Genomic DNA, 11,049 nt, shown 5'->3' with positions numbered 1-11,049 from the left:
CTCCTTCTTATAAACATCTTTCTTTCTTTCTTTCTTTCTTTCTTTTAACTTGAGTAAAAGCAGCAGACCGTCACTGTGGAGAAGTTATAGAATGACGTCTCCAAACATTTTCCTGGTTCTGAAACCTTCTCAATTGATTTAAGTTTGGGTAAAGGGAGAGATCGAGGAATCTCAGCCTGAAGGAAAGAAACTGTTTTGTCCTTTAGCGCCACTCTCGAGTCTGACCCGAGAAATGATGCCAAGTTTTGACACATCCGTGCAGGAAAAACCAGCATAGACCAGCACCAAAACTGTTGTGTTTTGGTGCTGGTCTATGCTGGTTTCTCCAGCAGGGATGACATTTTCTGATACCTTAAACTTATTAATGAAATCATCTGTATTAAGTCCTGAGGTTCGATCTGCAGTGATGGTTCCTACTGTGACTCCACTTCTGAAAAATCTGCATCTCCGTCAAGAGCGTGAAAGTTTCCTGTCCTCATTTCTATAAAACACCAAATTTTCTTCTTCTGTGAATGTCTGGCTGCAGTACGAGGTGTTACCAGGTGTTACCAGGTGTTTACCAGGTGGTACCAGGTGTTACCAGGTGTTACCAGGTGATTACCAGGTGGTACCGGGTCTTCACCAGGTGTTTACCGGGTGATTACCAGGTGGTACCAGGTGTTACCGGGTGTTTACCAGGTGGTACCGGGTGTTTAACATGTGGTAGCAGGTGTTTACCAGGTGTTACCAGTTGTTTACCAGGTGGTACCAGGTGTTTACCAGGTGTTACTGGGTGATTACCAGGTGGTACCAGGTGTTACCGGGTGTTTACCAGGTGGTACCGGGTGTTTAACATGTGGTACCAGGTGTTTACCAGGTGTTTACCGGGTGTTTACCAGGTGTTACCGGGTGTTTACCAGGTGTTACTGGGTGGTACCAGGTGGTACCGGGTGTTTACCGGGTGTTTACCAGGATGTACCAGGTGTTTACCAGGTGGTACCGGGTGTTTACCAGGTGTTACTGGGTGGTACCAGGTGGTACCGGGTGTTACTGGGTGTTTACCAGGTGGTACCGGGTGTTACCAGGTGTTACCAGGTGTTTACCAGGTGTTACCGGGTGTTACCAGGTGTTACCAGGTGTCTGTTGTTGTAGGATTAACCGTGTCGATGACTCCACGTATTAAACTTTTACTCAGAAACGTGCTTTAAGGGAACAAAGCTGTGAAAGTGAAAACATGTTCCAGCAACGAATACTGAGGTTCTTTTCTGTCGGTTCTTCATTTTTCATGGTTAAACAATTATTCTGTGTTTGAGATAAAAAAAAAAAAAAAAAAGACATAAAAGAAAAAGTATTTAGTTTTGTTTGTAGGAAGACGTCACACTTGTTTCTCTTCTCTGTCGGTCATGAAGCTGTGAAGTTCTGTTTTTATGTGGAAAAGGTTTTTGTTTACTGAGTTCTGTTGTTTACACTGTTGTTTTTCCTCATAATCCCGAGAGCTGATAACTATGCATCTGATTAAATCCTGTTGCTGGAGGGAATATGAACATGTGTCGGTGTTTATTGTTGCCGTTTCCTGTGAAGCAACATGACGTGTGAGGGAAAATAAAACTCTGTAACAGATTTAAATCTGCAGTCGCCGTGATTATTTTCTCTGTTTCACCCCGAAAACTGTAGAACACGATACATTCATGTCATACAGGAGTTACAACCAGAATTATTGGTTTCTAAGTCACTTTTTTGCAGCTTTTTCAGGAGCGGACGAGATATGATGATAGATGAACTTCACCCTTCAAACCAATTAACCTTAAACTGATCGTTTTATTGTCAGTACACTATTTTTTTAGCCCAATACAACAAAATCTACAATCAATGACATTTAAGCTGAAGATGTAAACATGAACTCCATCCCATCTGATGTGAAGGCAGAGAAGAGTTCACATTTTTCTGCACAACATGAACACTTCAACTGTAAATCTGACTCCACATGACAACTATTAATCTCAAGGTTCAGAGATTATTACATTAAATACATTTTAAACGTTAGAGTGATAAAAACTTTCAGGAGAAAAGATGCCAAAGGGGAAAGATTTCAAGGGAGAAACTGAGTGAAAAAAATTTTTTTTTTAGGAGAATTTTTCTTTTATATTTGTGACAGTGAGTGTAAAAAAGTTTTCATGGAAGTAAAAGTGTTTTCATGTGAAACAGAATGAAAAATAAATGTCACGTGACACCGAGGGGGGAGACAATTCTGGGAGAATTTTAATTTTTTCACATGGGAAACTGAAATTTTCCCGGATAAAAAGGAAATTCATCAATGAAGCAGTGACTTTTCTTTTAAGTGTGCAAAATAAATAAATGAATTAAATAAATCTTAACTTTTTTTTCTTTCAGGAGGAAACTAAACGTTTCTGTGTGAAACAGTAAGAAAATAACATTTTTTTCTTGTGAAAAATATTTTGCAGGACAATCTGAAAAAAATATTTTCACACATGAAAAATATTTCAGCACAAAATATTTTGGGGGAAAATTTCCCTCACTGAGTGAAAATGATTTTTTAGGACAAAAAGAATTCCATGCGTGACACCAAAGGTGGAAAACAATTCAGGACTTCTAAAATTGTTTCATGTGAGTGGAAAACAATTCTCAGGGGAAGAAAAGAAAAAAAAAATGTGAGAAACCAGCTGGAAAAATGTTTCCAGGAAAATGTTTTAAAAACGCGTGAAACAAACAAAAAAAAAATTCCAGGATTTTTAAAATTATGTTTCAAATGTGAATCTGAGTAGAAAACAATGCGTGAGAGTGAGTTCTTTTTTGTGCGGAGGAAAAAAGGTGGAACAATTTCGGGTCAGACTTTTTCTTTTCACTGTTGAAACAGATTTTCTTTCTTTCATGTGCGACTCCGAGAGGTGAGAGATCTTCCAAGTGAAGAAAAAGTGGCGGAGAAAGAAAAACGTGTGTATTAATGTGTGTCATGTCAAAAATCAAGAGAATACATCTGGATGAAACAGATGAGAGAAAAAATGTTCAGGAAAGACATAAATACATTTAAACTGAGGTATGACTGAAAAAAAAATGATGGGGAAAAAAAATATAGGCTGGTTTAAAAAAGTGAAAAAATGTTTTCAGGAAAAAAAATGTCATATGTGAAAAAGAAATGTTGGAGAAGAAGAAAATGTAATGTTTGAACCCAACGGGAAAGAAAAGAGTTGAAAGAAAGACAAACATTTTTCATATGTCAAACCAAGTGAAAAAACTTTCAGGAGAAAAAAAAAAATATGTGAAACAGAGTGGAGTTTTTTTTTTGTGTGTGAAAAAAATAAGTACTTTTTTTTTATCTGGAGGAAAAAAAACATTTCATGTGTAAAACCGAGGGCAGGAATACGGAAGAGGATTAGGGCCACATGTGAATTTTTTTTTTAGTTCTGACTTTAATCTCAGAATTCTGACTTTTTTCTCAGAATTCTGACTTTAAAGTCAGAACTAAAAAAAAAATTCACATGTCCTCTTCCGTACAGAAATGTCCACTTTCCAATATAGTAATATAGTTATGCTCTTCCCTTAGCAAGTGTCCGAATCACACTCACAATACAAAAACATACTATATCACAAATAGTCTCCTACATTACCCACAATGCAACTTACCCCCTGAGCGTCATCACTGGAGCCAATAAAGACTTTACGCCTCTTTTTCACGTATGCAGTTGAACTCCCTGAGACATGTAAACACACTTCAAGGTGTAAAATTGGAGGAATTGCCCTTTAATGTGCTGAAGTAAACTGCAGGATGACGTCATTTTTACATGTTGATTGTTTCTGGATTTATTTTGTATCTATGAGGATTAAACACTCTCCGTCTCAGCCAAAACTTCATCTAAGTTTCTCCACAGTTGTAAAAAACGTGAAAGCAGCAGCACATCAGAACCACTTGACCTTGACGAGCCGGTCCTGCACATTTTGTAAAAATCTTCAGTTCTGCCAGCAGTGACTCGTCTTTTCAGAACCACTCAATAGTTTGAATAACTTCCCAAACATCCTTGAACAAACCCACTCGCTCGCCCCGTCTTTTCTTGAAGGACGACTGAAACTACACAACGTTTCCAGTAAAAAGAACAGAAAATGGCCCAAAAAAGCCCGTCAGTACTTAAATAATCACGCTGCTTCTTTCATTAGGGAGCTTTCCTCGACAAAAGATAAGAAATAAAGAAAAGATTCAGACGATAGCGGAAGTTTTGTGCTCGTATTAGGTCGATTAGAATCCACTCAAGACAAAAACTAACCGGAGGAAGAAATCTGAGCCGGTTACATTTTAAAAAGTGGAGCCTGATTCACAACGATGAAGGAATGAACCTCGATCACACTGGACAGCAGAACATGATGATGACTGTCAAGTAAAGTACTCGAGTAAATGTATTCAGTTACACTTATTACTGAAATTACTTCTAATTTGACCTGAGTAAATGTTCTTAGTTACATTCATTACTGTAATTACTTAAAATATGTACTGAAGTAAAGTAATTGAGTAAATCTACTGAGTTACTCTCCTTTGCTTTATTTACTTTTTGACCTAAGGTAAAGTAGTTGAGTAAATGTATTTAGTTACATTCATTGCTGTAAGAACAAATACTTTAAATCTGAACTTAAGAACAGTACTACAGTAAATATATTTAGTTACACTCATTACTGTAATGACTTATAATATGTACTGAAGCAAAGTACTTAAGTTACACTACTCTGCTATGTTTACTTCAAATTTGACCTAAGAGAAGTACTTAGCAAATGTACTTAATTACACTCCATTACTGTAAGCAAAAGTACTTCCAATTCAAACTTAAGTACACTACTTGAGTAAATGTACTTAGTTACACTCCATTACTCCACTATTTCAAAATTGAACTGAAGTAAATGGGTAAGTACTTGGGTAAATGTATTTAGCGACATTCATTACTGTAATAACTTCAAATATGACCTGAGGTAAAGTACTTGAGTAAATGTACTTAGTAACACTCTATTACTGTAAGAACAATTACTTTAAATCTGAACTTTAGAACAGTACTACAGTAAATATATTTGGTTACACTCATTACTGCACTTAAAATATAATATAAAAGCACATGAGTAAATGTACTTAGTTACATTCCATTACTGTAAGGAAAAATACCTCCAATTCAAACTTAAGTACACTACTCGAGTAAATGTACTTAGTTACACTCCATTACTCCATTATTGCAAAATTGAACTGAAGTAATCTACTTAGTATTTGTATTTAGTTACATTCATCACTATAATTACTTAAAATATGTACTGAGGTAAAGTACTTGAGTAAATGTTCTTAGTTACACTCTATTACTTTTAGAACAAATACTTTAAATCTGCACTTAAGAGTACTACAGTAAATGTATTTAGTTACACTCATTACTGTATTTACTTCAAATTTGACCTGAAGTAAAGTACTTGAGTAAATGTACTTAATTACACCATTACTTTAAGTAAAAGTACTTCCAATTAAAACTTAAGTACACTACTTGAGTAAATGTACTTAGTTACACTCATTACTATAAGTACTTGAGTAAACCTGGTCCCCTGCGGTGGATATCGAACCTCTCAGTGGATGTTTTCCGTCTCGTGGCGTCGCTCTGTGATTTATAGCGAGTGCGATTAGTTCTGAATCATCTGAAAACACTTTGCAGAAAGCGCTCGGCGGCCTGAACGAGGCACGCGTGTGCCGTAAAGTACGCCAAGCTCCATTAAAGTGTAAATCTCCGTAATCTAACATTCATTTTTCTCACTGAGACAAATGAGACATTATCCGCCCGGATGAATTTTGGTGCAGAAAAAAGCAATTATGTGTAATTACAGGAAAAATTGGTGATGAGACAGAAAGGTGGGAGAGTGAGAAGCCGCCAGCAGAGATAAAAGCTCCGGAAAAAAAACCCCTGAAAATTGGTTGTTTCAGGGCCGGGAGAGCTTTTCTGTTGAACGCTGCACAAACTGAACAGCTTAAATCAACGCTAAAGCACCAGCGTATTAGCAAAGTTAGTCTTTCACCTGTGTAAGTATTCCCTCCGGCGACTGCAGAGAGCACGAGCAGATATTTCAGAGGGAAGAAAACGCCGCGACCGTAACGTCCAGGTAATGAAAATGTGCTCATAATGGACCTTTTTACTGCCGCTTTTACCCAAAGCAAACTGCAGCACGGTAAAAAGGCATAAATATGTAGCGTGGGCGGCTTTTGTGCAAATTGAAGACGCTCCACGGTTGTTATGAATATTCATAGCGCGTCGTTTTCGCTGATGGCTTTGTCCGCAGGAAGCCACATTATGTGCGTTCCAGTGAGAACCTGAATACATCGACGACTTTAAGACGAAGGAGGAATCTGCAGAGGCTGGTACTGTACTGATGTCTGCAGGTTTGACTCAGTAAACTAAGTGAAACTCTGATTGTCGTCTTTTTATCACAAAGTGGTTGAAATCAGTGTGGCGCTCTTTCATGACTCAGCTTACAAGATGTCAAAACAGCAGCTGAAACTCCCCGAACCAGCCCAGACACCAGGATATTCAAACCACGGTAACAGTGACATTCAGCGTGGCTGCCAAACTGACAACCGTATTTTGAGTCGCTCCATATTTTTAAGGACACCTGGAGACAATTTCAGCTGTTTAGTGGCATCAAAACCGGACAACCATCTCCGTTTATGAGTGTGGTCACCGAAACAGGTGTTTTAAGGCAACGCCATGATGTTCTGCTCACCATAGCCAATTTTTTTGTTGTTGTGCCTGAACCCTAAACAGTGTGTTGTGGAAGAGCAACTGGAAAATTCAACCTAAACAAACAGAAAGTTGTTTTTAGTTTGGTTACATTTCACTGCAGCAATGTGGAGAAATCTCACCTCAAAATCACCTCCAAAATGAACAAACTCAATATTATTCTGACCTTTGACCTTACGTCAAATAAATGCCTTCATCATTGTCTTTGCACCTTAGCAACCAATAATGTAATAATTTTGGCCATTTAAAATGTATTAGAGCCAATTACTTAATAACTTGCCAATAATGTAATAAGTTATTACATTATTGGCAAGTTATTACGTACGAAAGGACAGCCTGGATTCTTCTCAGTTAATGTTGCGGTTAAGGACATTTACTGGAAGAAGTAATGCCAATTTTATGTTGATGTTTTTCCCTTAGTTCAACTTCAGTGTTCTTTTTTTTACATTTGTAAATGAGTGTTCATGTTCTATGTTATACATTGGAGTTAAATGCCATTATAGTGCCAGTCCAGTTATTTGAATACAGTTTTAAACAGGGACTGACTCGTTTTATTATATTATGTATTACATTTTCGAAGGACTTTTTTAATACTAGGCCGATAACGTGATAACTTATTACATTATTGACAACATTTTTTTACGTTATTGGCTCTATTACATTTAAAAAGGCCAAAATTATTACGTTGTTGGCTGTTATTATATTATTGGTTGCTACACACATCTTTTTCCCCGTCTTCCTCGCATCGTTTCAAGAATATTTGCGTCCAAATGAATCCATTGTGAACACTCAACCAATTTAGTTCATATTCCAGCCTATAGGTGATGGTTGAAATTCACCAAAAACAGAGAAGAAGAGACGGAGCATGCTCAGAAAGCTTTTGCTCTGTATGAAAACAGACAGTAGAAGAAGAAACGAAACACAACAAGAAGAAGACAAAAATGGCTAGTGCAAGGAAACCAGAATCGTTTGTTGCCATTGTTGTTGTTTTTATGAGACTTCGCGGGGTTCCGAGGTCGAAGGCTAGAGGGGGCGATGGCGTCATCGATACGTGAAGTATGAGGATTCGCCATCCAAACTAGGACGCAAGGGCGGCGTTTTCGAATTTTTCCACCCTGAGACCAGGTTTCAAAAAAGTGTGTTTCCATGTGGACGGACCCTTAACCTGCCTTCATGTGGGTCTCTGGTTAGTTGAGCCCAGGTGTGAATGGTGAGTAGCAACATAAAGAAACGTTAAGTTTTGAGGTATCTGTGGTTTTACAAAAAACACACTTGGCTAACATTAATCTCTGTGATTGGGTCGGCCCAACACTTTTCCAACGTTTGAATGGGGAAGCGGGATGAATATTAGAATTGATAACCTGACAATCATGTGACATCTTGGCAAGATGGCTGCCAAGTGAGAGACCACGGTTTATCCAACAAAACCAGGTAGATTTAATGAGACATCAGGACATTTTCCAGCCGTGTTCGTGGTGACAGAACCGAACGGAACCAGGTGTTTAATGCCAAAACATGATCTTTTTCTTTGGCGCTTGAACCGAAGCAGACCATAAACACAGTGCTGTCAACAACATGAATTTAAAAACTGAAACATAAAGAAACGTAGAGTTATGACATATCATCGGTTTGTTTGGTTGACCCAGTGTTTGGGTTGTTTCCTTCACGACACAGTTGGGCAACATCGTCATGAAGCCGACTATCAGCTGCCTTTTCCAGACACGCTACGCAAAATAGGTGTTTTTAATTAGAAATAAATAATGAACAACACCATCAGATCGAAGAGCGTAGTGTTCAAAACAGACAAGAGAGGACAGACAGGAAGTTACTGAGGAACCGGAGGAGGAACGTGAAAACAAAAAGCAATATAATTACACAACAAGAACAGACAATGTGACACTTGTTGCTCACCACAACAGAAAGACAAATATCTTAAATTACAATAAATCAAAACATATAAACTTTATCCGGTGTTGGTCTGACGGAACAACAGAAAATGAGAACAACTCACAAACTTACTCTGCAACCTTCATCAATACAGTCCAACAAATATGAATTATCTTACTAATAACTATCTCTGGACTTTATTTCTCTCATTTATGGATTCAGTGTTGAGCTCGTCTTCAATGTCGCGCCTCCTGAATATATAAAGCCAGACATCGGTGAGAGAGAGTGTTCGGTCCTGATAAAGGTATTGATGAAGTCCTCAGGCTCTCTGATACCTGCTGATAAACACCTGATTAAACTACTTATTGAACGGAACTGTGATGTCTTATTCAATCTGTCTCTGTTCGCCGTCAGTGGTTGTTTTCTCCCCAGTCAGTCAGTATAAAGTTTGAGCATTGGTGCAGTTTCAGACAAGCAGCATCGTGTAATTACCGTACCACTCCCGTGAAACCTCAAACCTGTTATTTAATGTCAAAAAACATGTGGCCGCTGACTCGAAAGTGACAATTTAATGAACCGTTATCGTGTTGGGATGTGAGGCAGGTAAGACTGCCCTAAAAATAAAGATTTCACAACAAACACAAACCGGTAAAGAGCTCCGGACTCACACATCAGACACCTGAAACCGGTGATTATGAGTCTTTACTGAGATTACTTTGAAACCCGACAGGAATAGAAAAAAACAGAGAAAGTCTTCCCTGCTCCAGCACAGGAGGTCGAGCATGTCACCCATATTTCTGTAACCTACAACTGACGCAGATGTTTAGAGATATTCAGCAGCTCATCTGCAAACCGAGCGATGGTGTCGTGTGTGTCTGCCGGAGCAGAGCAGAGCTGCACAAACAGCGTCAGAGCTGTAATAACTGTAATAACCGGCAGTAATTAAAACTCATTTCACGCCACTGCAAGTTTGTGACGCCGCACACGCCGAGCGATTCGTCAAGATTAGTTGTGACGCTCAGCAGCACATCGCAGCTGTCAATCAACGGAAAAGACCTCGGACGTAAATGAGATTCATATGCAAAGAGGAAAAACATTTAGTTACTGATTTGGTTGCGTTTGAACATTTATATATGGGGAAACAAATGGTCCGAAACATTAAATATTAACTGTATTTCTCACCGTATCTAAGAAAGTGTGTCCGTCCCTCCATCAGCAAGCTTCAGATGTGAAGTTGTGGCCTTCTTCCTGCAAATTATAAGAGTAGAAAGAGATTACAAATGATGTTTTTAAGATCCAATTTCCCAAAATCGCAAATTTCAAAGAGGGGGAACAAAGTTAGTGCCTCCACAAGTTGATCTCAAGAACTCGCAAACTTACTTCCAACAGTAAATGTCCCGTGTTTCTTTTTATTCATTCATTCAGTTGATTTACTCGAATAAAGGAAATATTGTTTGTTTTACTTGACTTTATTTATGTGACCGCTACAGTCACACGTTCATTTTAAGATGAAGATTTTTCCAACATATGACTCATTTGTAAAATATAACCACTGAGTCTGTTTGTCTTGTGACTCCTCAGATAAAAAGCATCATCTGTTGAAGGCCCCATGACATGTTTCAGATGCAGAAAACCCAGAAAATTTGGCGCTGCCGTAGCTCGAGAGGCAGAGCGGGTCGTCTAGTAACCAGACGGTTGCTGGTTTGAATCCCCGGCTTCCTCAGCTGCATGTCAAACCACCCTTGGTCAAGCTACTGAACCCCATATTGATCCTTATTAGACGACTGACTGCACGACCGCTCAACATCTTATTTACTATAAACCTCTGCACTGTTTGATTTGTTATTGACGTACTTTGACTTGTTTCAATGACGATAAAAACCTGTAGCTTTACATGATAGTGCTCTAAAATCTGTGATTTAGATTCTCCTTCATGTGGAATAAACCCCCGAACATTTAGTCACTAGTTAACAACACAACATGCAGAAATAACGTTCTCATGCATCACATCTGTCTGTCTGTCTCTATCGTTCCTGTTTCGTGGCTCCTCGTTTTGATTTTTAAAAGCTCCTGCAGGCCGATAAACCGTAACAGCTGATAGTTCCCCCTCAGGGAGAGACCTGAAAGGTGTATCGACTTGGATGGACGTCAAAAGGAGAAATAAAGGAGCGGTGGACCCGTCCTATTTTTTGGTTGTTTATTCCTCTGTGTGAACGCGTCGATGCTCGTTTTCTCCTGACTTCTTCTCTTTATTCTGTTTTCATGAAGCAGCGACGTCCCAGCAGAAGCAGAGAGATGGAAGAAGCCTTCAGTTTGTACATGTGTGCAGTTTTACTCCGAGTTATAGATTTTCCAGGAGGTGTGTGTGTGTGTGTGTGTGTGCTGCCTGCTGAGGTTTGTCCCAGAGATTTGTTTGTCC

The 11,049-nt window shown here is 38.8% G+C and overlaps 1 long non-coding RNA gene across 1 annotated transcript; it reads left to right on the top strand.

Annotated features, from left to right (window-relative positions):
- The first annotated feature begins 314 nt into the window (after positions 1-314).
- LOC115573302 (uncharacterized) lies at positions 315-1,089 on the top strand. The gene is made up of 3 exons (XR_003982251.1): positions 315-573; positions 962-1,023; positions 1,075-1,089. It is a non-coding gene; the product is annotated as an uncharacterized LOC115573302 (long non-coding RNA).
- Positions 1,090-11,049: the final 9,960 nt, after the last annotated feature.

This window comes from Sparus aurata, chromosome 21 (assembly GCF_900880675.1).
Source record: "Sparus aurata chromosome 21, fSpaAur1.1, whole genome shotgun sequence".
In the NCBI taxonomy this organism is placed as follows: domain Eukaryota; kingdom Metazoa; phylum Chordata; class Actinopteri; order Spariformes; family Sparidae; genus Sparus; species Sparus aurata.
The sequence above is the reverse complement of the archived record's forward strand: the minus strand, read 5'-3'. Positions and strand labels throughout refer to the sequence as shown.